Source organism: Vulpes lagopus, chromosome 24 (genome assembly GCF_018345385.1).
Source record: "Vulpes lagopus strain Blue_001 chromosome 24, ASM1834538v1, whole genome shotgun sequence".
In the NCBI taxonomy this organism is placed as follows: Eukaryota; Metazoa; Chordata; class Mammalia; order Carnivora; family Canidae; genus Vulpes; species Vulpes lagopus.
In genome coordinates, this window is record NC_054847.1 from 43,372,304 (window position 1) to 43,384,670 (window position 12,367).

At 37.7% G+C, this 12,367-nt stretch overlaps 1 pseudogene; it reads left to right on the forward strand.

Moving 5' to 3' along the window:
* Positions 1-9,157: 9,157 nt before the first annotated feature.
* Positions 9,158-9,943, forward strand: LOC121481891 (annotated as a pseudogene).
* Positions 9,944-12,367: the final 2,424 nt, after the last annotated feature.

Below are 12,367 nucleotides of genomic sequence, written 5' to 3' on the forward strand. Positions count from 1 at the left end.
GCGCCCCTGTTGGCAGTCTTGCAAAGAGCTAACTGCAAAGCAGAAATGTGTTTTGCAGAGTCCCAGCTCCAGCACGACGAAGCAGAGCATGGAAGCGTGAGTTTGAAGCTAAACACCAGGAGCTTAACAGTTGGGACAGATTTAAAAAAATAAGAACAGCCATTTATTTGTCTAATCTACAGAAAACAAATGTCTGAAAGTGTGCATCTAAAAGACAACTAAAAAATATCCGAAAATGATTAAAACGGTAAAGCCCTAACATTTATATGAAATTATCTTTGTAAAGAACAGATACTTCTGAGTTGTAAAAAGTACAAGCTGCTGCTGAGCACACTTAGTATCTTTATACTTAGGAAAAGATGCTGATATGGAGGGGTGAAAATTCAGATGGTTGGTTCAAAATCTATTTGGGGCTCAGTCTCACTCTTCCAGAGTGAGTAGAAGGGATGCTGATATCATACCAGTCTTGGCTCACTCAGATTGTCCAGCTCAAGAGCTATTTTGGGGGGCACTAAGCACCAGTACACAGAATCATTCTGAGTATTCAGATAACACCTAATGAGCAAAACAACTGTCACTGAGCCTATCAGAAGCTGACAACCCATCCAAAAAACTTACGGTAAGCGTTACGTAGGACTGCCACAGAGCTGTGCTGTGAACACATCTATGATGGCTCTCTTTAGAAATGACCTGGTGCCCATCTGGAAAACACAAGAGGGCATGGACACTGGAAAGTGTGTTGTGAATGTTTTCTTTTCCCATCCTGGTGATAGTTCTCTTTCACTTTTCTCTACTGTTCACACCACAAACCACATGCCAAAGAGGGTTAGATCCAAACAAAGAGTAAGAAAGTATGCTCTACAAAGAAATGACAACATTCTTTTCCAGACTTACGAAGACACTGAAAGCTAAAAGTTAAGAATCTTTCCAAAAATCATAGACCTAAAACTACGACAGGATTATAGGACTATAATCCACTGACCCTTAATCCACAATAATTTCCACTGCATAATGTCACCTCCCTAATATCAGGATAAATAGTTTTAGAGATACCTTGAGATATGCTGGATATAAATTAGAATTATTCCATAAGATAAGGCGAAGTCTAAATTGGATGCTGCCATAACATGAGCCATTTCCACTTCCAGGTGACCGCATACTGATAGGCCAAAGAAGCCCCAGTAACTAGTACAGCTCATCAGCTATCTCTGTCCCCAGAACTACATGCTTCACTCTGGCTGAATTAATAAACATTGACTTACAGAAGGTGTATTATCAGATGCCATTTTCAGAGTACACAGGGATTAGGAGAACTTGTAATTCATTTAACAAAACCATCACCAATTTCTAGAGTACCACATATATGGGAAGGGCTGAATTAATAAGATGAAAAGGACATAGTCCCTATCACCCAAGAATTCATACTCTCATTGAGCCATCATATCAGATCAAGAAGATCTATAAAGTATCAACTGTTACATCAAGATAGACACAAAATGCCATGAAACGTGGAGGGAGAACATGAGAAATCTGTGTCATCCCTACACAGGAACAAACTCTTCTTCTCATTTTTTTTTCAGTTGTAACACATAACAAAATCAATGTTAACCCCCATAATCAGACACCACACAATAATTCCCCAAATTATTAGAAATTCTTTTCTTTAGTTTCATAATAGCTAATATCATTTACAAGTAGCAGACTTTCAAAACTAACTCAGGTTCACACACAAATATTGAAATTAGTTTGGGTAAACCACTTACAACAACAATGCCATCCATTTATAAGGCCTTTTCCGAGTGTTCAGTGGCACAAAATATACTGCAGACACGTCAGCGTTTTTGTATATGTGAGAGGGAGAGAAGAATCAATGAAGGCTTGTAAGGCTCTGGCAAAATGCAGTGACATGACAGGTTACATGAGAAAAGAGGCTCAGACAGAATAATAATAATAATAATAATAATAATAATAGGAATAAGTGACCCATCTGGAAAACCCACTTTATCTTATGTACTATGGTTTTCTTCTATCTACCAGAGACCTAAAGCATACCAAAAACAGATGATGGGGAAATTTTTAAAAATATATATAATAGTTATAGAAATTAGCAAGCATTTGTTAGGTAAATCTCTAAGCCCCATCACATAGATATTGTCAGTATATAATAAAAATTATGACAGTCTTCATTGCTCCTAGGTCTCTCTTTTCTCTCTCCCTCTCTTCCTCTCCTTCTCTCTCATAGTTCACTTAAAGCACACATCAGCCTGAAGGCAGAAAATTCTGCATGTTGAAATGCCAGAATAACATCCTGAATACGCCTTTGCCCATTTCATACTGGCGTATCAGAGCTGAGCCTCTGTTTTCCAAAAATCAGGAAACAGGAGGATTATTTCCAGTGGATTACATCTGTGCCAGAAGGACACTAACAGATTCTAAAGAAGAGAGAGAACCCAGCAACAATTTAAGATCTGTTGGTGAGTCAACCTACACAAATCCTCTGACACATAAAATCTCCATGTCTGTCCCCAGCAAGGGGCCTTGAAACTGCTGCTACTCTAGAGATATTCACAAACACATCAGTTTGAATCCTTGACAATTGCCTTCTTGATGTCTGCTTTCAATAAGCTCTTAAATAATTTGTTTATCACTTGGGCCATTTGGTGATAAATGGAGTTTATTCAGTGTGTCCTCTAATTAATTAGTTTGCTTTCCATGCTATTAATGGAGGCACAAGTATATCCATTAGCCCTTTGGGAGTTCTCTTGCACACAGCCTTTGAAAAAGGAGTGTTGCACAACCTCTAAGGTGCTGACTCTTGGTAATGCGGTTTGGGCTGCAACGGGGAAGTGGGAGATTCTCCCAGGTGATAAGGTTTTCCTTTTAGCCCAAAAGGGAGATTAAATATTCGCAGGATTGTGTTTCTTTTGAAGTGGCTATAGTTTCACTGCAATTTCCATCCGACGCAACGTGCATTTTGTCAGGCTGAGGTTCAGCCGTTAGGTTGCTAATTAAGTTAACAAGTGCTGTGTGCTGCTTAATTTGGCAACAAGCTATCCTACAGATTGCTCAATAAGAAAAGCAGTATTTCTGTAATGATTCTGTTTTTTAGCTTGGAATTAAGCTAAAAACGATAATGATCCCTATGAAGGGACATCTGATGCATGTGTTCAAAATCAGAAAAGGAGAATACGCCTTTTTCCACATTGGACACTCACACCTTTTATTTACACATTTACTGCACAGTGTAGCTGAAATAGGAGTAATTGCCTGTGTACATTTTTAATTCATCATAATTCAAATAAAACGTGTTTCTCTGCCCAAATTCCTTCTTCCAGCTGTCATTTTGCCCAACTGCAAATTGACTTTTAGTAATGAATTCCACTGCAGTGAGCTAATTGTGGGTGTGATTTATTCTCTTATTATCCTCGGTTGAAGTGCCTCTCCTTCAGTTGTAGGGGTTAAAAAAGAAATTCGGTGGTTCATTCATTCAATAGATATTTACTGAGCATCTATTGTGTGTCAGATATTGCACTAGGCTCCAGGGACTTGGAGGAAAAATTATGCTTAGGGGAGGATCTCAACAGAGGTTCTCAAAGAATAACCATCTATTTATTCCACCTAAGAAAACATAGTTTGGGAAGGAATATTCCTGGACTAAGATCTTGGAGACCAGCACACCGGAGTGCATAGATATTATGCTGTATAAATATACCTAAACTCAGTCACTAACCAACGAAAGAAAATGAAATAAGCAAGTTGTCTAATCTCTCTGGGCCTCATTATTCATTTATAAAGTGAAAGGGAACAGCTTACTTGTTAAAGTCCCTTCCGGCAGGTTTCTTGAATAATCCAAAGTCTCTCATGACCTATACTCAACCAAATGCTATTTCCTCAACCTAGAGTTCCTTTCTCCTTCCCTCTTTTATTTCTGCATACTAAAAGATTACTCAATGAAGTCTGTAGTCTACTTAATTGCATTGTATCAGTGTCAATTTCCTAGTTTTGATGAATGTACTAGTTCTATAACATGGTACCATTAAGAGAAGCTGGGCAAGGAGTACATTGGATCTCTCCATGCTATTTTTACAGCTTATGAGTCTGTAATTACTTAATACTAAAAAGATTTTCAAAAAATACCACACCACCCATCTCAAAACCCCACAACCTTTCTCAAAAACAAAATTAAAACTGAAATCAGTCTCTTCTTCCCTTACTTCTATTATAACATCTTGACTGCTTTAGAGTTAGTTACAAATCCACCTGCCTCTCTTGATTTTCCACCCCGAAAGGTAGAGCTGCATCATATTTATCTTTGCATCCTCCACAGACCTTACGATAGTTGCTTTTCTAACCCAGGTTCATTCAATTAAATTCAACAAACTAGGTTCAAAACACTAGTTAAAACATTTCCTTACATCTCTTGTCTCATCAGGGAAGCTCTGCCTTACATTCTGCTTTCCTTTAGTGGCGTGCAACAGGATCTGTATGCAGAACGTGTATAGGCATAGCATTCACATACTCATTTTTCCAAGGTGCCTAGGAGTAAAATGTGACTGGTAGTAACACCCACATGGATACCAAGGACAAAGGGAGTTAATTAACCAGTGGTGGCAGAATATAGTACATAAATAATGGAGCATGACAGAAACAAGGGTTATGTTATATAAATTTTTAGGTCCTGCAATAGCCTGTTCTGGATTTGGTTTTCAAATGGAAGACAGTTAAAATACAGAACACTTCTATTTGGTTCTGAAGATGCTTTCACTAAGGCTTTTTGAGATCTTGAGACTCCAACATTGAAACATACATACATAACGCAGACACCTGTAGATTAACATAAGAAGGGGCTCCAAAGGATCATTTCTACCCACTTATGATTTATATTTTGTAAAAGTTGCTAGCAGTTGGGATCAGCCATCTGTAGCTGCTAAGATAAAGACAGATATGCCTATAAAGTTTACAGCTTGTTAAACAGAGATCATCGTAAATTATTAAAATGTAATTTCAGTAAAGTTAAAATTGAATTAAATTAAAAAATTAAGTCAATGGCAACCATTCTTTGAGAATATAGGTAAGCTATTGAAAGAAAAAATCCTAAGTGTATCCAGGATAGAACACCATAAAAGCTAATAAAATTTTTGAATTGTTTTTAATGTAGGTATTTGTGCTTGACTTTGCCTCTAGGAATAACTGATGGATGTCTTGAAATATTCAATTATGTATAAATAGACAGAATATAATATCTAATCATTAGTCATTTTCCCCACATGGTGGGTATAAATATAAATTCCACTTGGGCAAAAATTTACATTAAAAAACAAAAAATATTTTACTGTTTACTTGAATACCAATTAAATTATAAAATTTGTTTTATGATTTTAAAAGCTTATATATGACTTTTATAGCTTATGTAAGATAAATTATATTTTAAAACATATAATTTTTATAATTTCTTTAAAAAACTTTTATATTAGCAGTTGTTCCTTTATCTTTGATCAAAACATGTAACCGTGAAACTTAGACATATATACAAAAGTTGCTCATCTGACAAATTGGGCCAATGTGACAAATGTGTCCAAAACAATGAATATAATTAAGTCCACTGATTTCTTTACTAATTTGAGCTATTTGGGTGACCTCAATAAAATAAAGAGGTACCATACTAGATATATTAAAACATAACAGATTAGGTTTTGTTTTTTTTTAATTTTTTTATTTATTTATGTATTATAGTCACAGAGAGAGAGAGAGAGAGAGAGAGGCAGAGGACACAGGCAGAGGGAGAAGCAGGCTCCATGCACCGGGAGCCCGACATAGGATTCAATCCCGGGTCCCCAGGATCACGCCCTGGGCCAAAGGCAGGCGCCAAACCGCTGCGCCACCCAGGGATCCCTAGATTAGGTTTTGTAAATTAAAATTGATAGGAGTCAAATCAGAAAGCTAAAGAACTGAAATAGAATGGCCATTTTTATGCCAATATTAAGACCAACAGGAAACAAAGCATGATCTCCACCACTACAAGTTTATATGAGTCATTAGTTATCTGAAAAGCTGTCTTAAAAGTCACAAGCTACATGACTTCTGTGGTAAACAAGGTAATAGCACTCTAAATATGCCCATGCTCTAATCCCCAGAACATGGGAATATATTATGTTATATGACAAGGAAGAATTTAAGTTGCAAATATAAGTGAGGATGCTGATGTCCAGACTGAAAAATAGAAAGATTACCCAAGAGGGCCTGGTGTGGGCCCAACAAAATCACCAGGGTCATCAAAAGTGGAAGAGGTAAGAAGAGTTAGTATCAGAGTGAAGTGATGGGAGAGAGACTCAAGCAGTCAAGGCCGGCTTTGAAGATGGAAGAGGCCACAAGCCAAGGAATGCAGGTGGACTCGAGAAGCTGGAAAAAGTAAGCAAAGGGATGTCCTTAGAGCCTCCAGAAAGAACACAGCTATGCTGATACCTTGATTTTAACCCAGTGAGAGCCATTTTAGATTTCTTAACCCTATAAGATAATAAATATGCGTTGTTTTTAAGCCATTAAGTCTATGGCAATTTGTCACAGCAGCGATAAAAACAAATACAACTACACTTCTAGTTTCTGGCTCTGCACATAAGGAGACTCGAAGCTGCAAAGTAGCAAAAAGCTGAGCAAACGGATATATCAACAAAATTCTAGGATACATAAGAGAGGTGAGGACACACAGCAAATCACTACCCCAGTGATTGGAAAGACCTAGAGCAAATATAGAGAATAACAATATCCTGAAATAAAGGCTAACAAGTAGAAACTGCCTGCTTCAGGAGCCAGTTCTGGGGAAGGAAAACCTGAACTGTAACTGACACGTTGCTGGAGGCTCAGTGTAGACTAGTCTGAGAGTTAGAAGCCCTATGGAGACCTAGTCATCAGGAGGCCCCATAACTTCATGAGATTTACCGGTAGGGGCCTGAACAGGTTCCTACAGTAAATTTCTAATAAAAATGCCCCAGTGCTTCCAAAAGGGGTGTTTGAGAAGAGGAATCATTTTGAAATACACCAGAAGATACTGTTCTTCTTAACAAACCTGCTCTCAGTGGAAACTAGTTAAGCAGAGCCTGATATGCTGGGATATCATCAGAGCATACCAAAAGGCCAAAAGGACAATTTGAAAAGACAGAGAAAGCATCAAAACCAGATATGGCAGGGATGTTAGAATTATTGGACCAGGACTTTAAAATGCTATGATTAATATGCCAAGGGCTCTAATGGATAAAGTAAACAGCACGTAAGAACAGATAGGTAATATAAGCAGAAAGAGGGAAATCCTCAGAAGGAACCAAAAGGAAGTGCTAGAGAGCAACAGCACAGAACGTAAATAAAGAATGCCTTTGATGGGATTGCTAGTAGACTGAACACAGTCTGCACTTAAGGATACCTCAACAAAACCCTCCAAAACTGAAAAGCAATATAAATAATAGTGAAAGGGAATAGAGGGGAAGGGAGAAGAAATGGGTAGGAAATATCAGAAAGGGAGACAGAACATGAGAGACTCCTAACTCTCGGAAATGAACTAGGGGTGGTGGAAGGGGAGGTGGTGGGGGGTGGGGGTGACTGGGTGACGGGCACTTAGGGGGCACTTGATGGGATGAGCACTGGGTGTTATTCTGTATGTTGGCAAATTGAACACCAAAAAAAAATAAATTTATTATTAAAAAAACCTGAAAAGCAAAGAGAACAAAGATGGAAAACAAAACACCATAACAGAATATCTGAGGACTGTAAGACAGCTACGAAAGAGAACCTATGCATAGTGGGAATATTGGATGGAGAAGGAAGAGAAAGGAATAGAAGAAATTTTGTGCAAACAATAATGATTGAGAATTACCTTAAAGTAAATCAGACACCAAAACACAGATTCAGGAAGCTCAGAGGACACCTAGCAGAATTACTGCCCTAAAAACTACACCCAGACATATCACTTTGAAATTAAAGAGAAAAGCCCCAAAAAGGGGTGGAGGGAAACCTTACCTACAGAGGAACAAAAATAAGAATTACATGCAACTTCTCCAGAAACCATGCAAGCAAGAAGAGAGTAGAGTAGGAGGTGCCTGGGTGGCTCAGTAGGTTAAATGCCCAAGCCTTCATTTTGGCTCATGATCTCTGGGTCTGGGATCGAGTCCCGTGTCAGGCTCTGTGCTGGTCATGGAGCCTCCTTAAGAGTCTTTCTCTCTCTCTCCCTCTCCTTATATCCCTCTCCCCATAAAAGGGAGAGAGAGAGAAAGTACAGTAAAATATACACAGTACAGACATGCTTTTATTTTATTGTTCTTCATAGATACTGTGTTTTTCACAAATTGAAGGTTTGTGGCCACTGCACAGAGCAAGCCTGTCAGTGCTATTCTTCCAACAGCATTTGCTCATTTCATGTCTCTGTGTCACATTTTGGTAACTCTTGCAGTATTTCAGACATTTTCATTATTATTATATTTGTTATGGTGATCTGTGATCAGTAATCTTTGATGTTACTATAGCAATTGTAGGGTGCCACCGATTGTGGCCATATAAAACAGCAAACTTCATTGATCAATGTTGTATGTGTTTTGACTGCTCTACTGGCTGACCTCCCCCCCCCCCCCATCTCTCTCCCTCTCCTCTGGCCTTCCTACTTGCCGAGACGCAAGAATATTAAAATTATGCCAATTAATAACCCCACAATAGCCTCTAAGTGTTCAAGTAAAAGGAAGAACCACACATCTCTCACTTTAAAAGCTAGAAATAATTAAGCTTAGTGAAGAAGGCATGTCAAAAGCTGACACAGGCAGTAAGTTGGGCCTCTTACACCTAACAGTGAGCCAAAAAAGGGAAAAGTTCTTGAAGAAAATTAAAGTGCTACTTCAGTGAACATGTGAATGATAAGAAAGCAAAACAGCCTTATCGCTGATTTGGAGAAAGTTTTAGTGGTCTGGATAGAAGATCAAACCAGCCACAGCATTCCCTTAAGCCAAAGCCTAATCCAGAGCAAAGCCTTAACTCTCTTCATTTCTGTGAAGGCTGACCAGTGAGAAATCTGCAGAAGAAAAGTCTAAAGTTGGCAGAGGTTGGATCATAAGGTTTAAGGAAAAAGGGCATCTTACAATCCCACAGAGACTGAATCTGCAGACCCTCTCTAGGAGCTAAGATGGATCTTGTACTCAGTTTCGCAGATTATTATTTTTTTTATACCATACCTCTATCCAGCCTGATGGTCTGAGGATGACCTCTTCTGATAAACTATTAGTCTCCAGATCAAGTAACAAATCTTGGTGCTTATATACTTTATTTCATCTTTGCAACACTGAGTTATTATTTTGTCTGTGATCATTTATTAATGAAGCATCCATGGTTTTTTAAAAATAAAGTCTATAGAGAGATTACATTTATTGTCCAATTACTGCCATAATTTAATAGTCCCACTGTTTCATTGTTTCTGCTAGAGTTGAGAGATTACAGCAAACTATATGATGACCCTGGAGAGTTTCCAGGTGGCTGGTTTGGGCTCATTGTTAGTATACTTCCCCTCCTCTTTTTCACTGATATGCTGATCTACTGGATTCATAGAGGCCTTCATCATAGACTTGTGTATAAGCACATATACAAACCAAATCATCTCTGGAAGATTCCTACTCCATTTGCACGTCATGCTTTTCGCCCTTTGGATGGTTTCCTTCAGAGTCCGCCTTGCCATATAGACTCTTTCATCCTTCCATTACACAAGGTAGTTTATTTTAGTTTGTACATCTTGATCAATATCTGGACAATTTCCATTCATGATGGCAATTTCCATGTTCTCCAAATCTTAAAGCCATTTATTAATGGCTCAGCCCATCATACAGACCACCACATGTTATTTGACTATAATTATGGACAACACAAGGACAGGCTGACTCTCTTGTTAGGGGCTGATGCAGTTGGTAACTTCCAGTAGAATGTTCATTTGCCATTTTGAAAATCTTAGGGCCCTTAAGAATTATGGTTTACAATATGGTTTGTATTTTAAGCCCACTGTTGAGAGCTACCACTCAGAAAAAAAATATTCCTATCAAAATATTACTGTTCGCTGATAATGCACCTGGTTACCCAAAGCTCTGATAGAGATGTATGAAATTAATGTTGTTTTCATGCCTGCTAACACAATATTCATTCTGCAACCAACAGATCAAGAAATAATTTTGACTTTCATGTCTCATTACTTAAGAAATACATTTCATAAGGCTATAGCTGCTATAGATAGTGATTCCTCTGATGCGTCTGGAAAAAGTACATTAAAAATGTTCTACAAAGTACTCATCATTCTAAATCCCATTAAGAACATGTGTAACATCTGTGATTCATAGGAAGAGGTCAAAATATCAGCATCAATAGTTGTATGGAAGAAGTTGATTCCAGCCATCATGAATGACTCTGAGGGTTCAAGACTTTATTAAAGAATGTATGAGCAGATGTGGTGGAAATAGCAAGAGAACTAAATTTAAAAGTGCAGCCTAAAGATGTGACTGAATTGCCACAATCTAAGGATAAAACTTTAGGGGATGAGAAGCTGCTTCATATGAATTAGCAAAGAAAGTCTGACAAATGAACAAAGAAAGAGGTATTTTGAAATGGAATCTACTACTGGTGAAGATGTTGTGAAGACTGTTGAATTGACAACAAAGCATTTAGAATATTACCTAAACTTAGTTGATAAAGCAGCAGTAGGTTTTGACAGGATTGAATCCAATTTTTAAAGAACTTCTACTGTGGGTAAATGCTATCCAACAGCTTTACATGCTACAGAAAAATCATTTGTGAGAGGAAGAGTCCAATGATGCAGCAAACTTCATTGTTGCCTTATTCTAGGAAAATCGCTACAGCCACCAATCCTCAGCAACCACCACCCTGGTCAGCAGCTATCAACATCCAGGCAAGAACCATCATGAGCAAAAAGATTACAACTCACTGCATAATTTACCTCTGTGCTTTTTTTTTTTTAAGATTTTATTTATTCATGAGAGACACACAGAGAGAGGGAGAGACATAGGCAGAGGGAGAAGCAGGTCCATACAGGGAGCCCAATGTGGAACTTGATCCTGGGCCTCACAGCATACCTTCATGTGGTGTGTATTTACATCCATGTACATGCACGTATATACATACATACACATACACACCTAGGGAATGAAGGCAAATGTGAACATGGCAAAATATTAAAATACATAATGCTAGTGCAGAGTGCACGCTTAATAGCCTATAGTATAAATATAACTTTTATATATACTAGGGAATCAAAAAAATCATTCGACTTGCTTTATTGTGATATTTGCTTTATTGCAGTGGTCTGGTACTGCAAAATCTCCAAGGTATGCCTATATACACGATGACCAAGTGGGACTTATCCCAGGTAGGCAAGCCTGGTTCAACATTCAAAAATCAATTAATGTAAGCCAACACATCAATATGTTTAAAAAGAAAGTGACATGAACATACTGATAAATGCAAAAAAAAGCATTTAACAAAATCCAACACCCATCCATGGCAAAAACTCTCAGTAGACTAAGAATATAGGGAAATTTCCTTGACCTAAAAAAGAAATAACCACAAAAAACCTACAACTACTGTCATACTTAATAGTGAGAAATGCAAAGCTTTCCCACTAAGTTTAGGTACGATGCAAAGATGTCTCCTTTCACCACTCCTTTTCAACATCGTACTGAAGTCCTAGCCAGTGCAATGAGATAGAAAAAAGAGAAGGAGGAGGAGAAGAAGGAGGAGGAGGAAAAGGAGGAGGAGGAGGAAAAGGAGGAGGAGAAGAAAGAGAAAGAAGAGGAGGAGGAGGAGAAATAAAAGATATACAGACTAAGAAGGAAGAAACACACCACCTTTATTCACAGATGATCATGATCATCTATATAGAAACTCTAAAAGAGTTGACCAGGGCGGGGGGTGGGGGTGACTGGGTGACAGGCACTGAGGTGGGCACTTGACGGGATGAGCACTGGGTGTTATTCTATATGTTGGCAAATTGAACACCAATAAAAAATAAATTTATAAAAATAAAAAAAAAATAAATTTATAAAAAGAACGAAAATAAAATAAAATAAAATAAAATAAAATAAAATAAAATAATTGACCAAAAATTCCTGGAACTAATAAGAGTTATAGCAATGTTGTAAGACAGAGGTTTAACATACATAATCCAGTGATTTCCTCTATACAGAAATGAACATGTGAAATTTGAAACTAAAAACACAATACCAATTATGTTAGTACCACCTAAAATGAAGTACCTAGGTATAAGTTTGACAAAAATGTGTACAATATCTATATGAGGAAAGCTGCAAAACTCTGATGAACAAAATCTAAGAACTAAAGA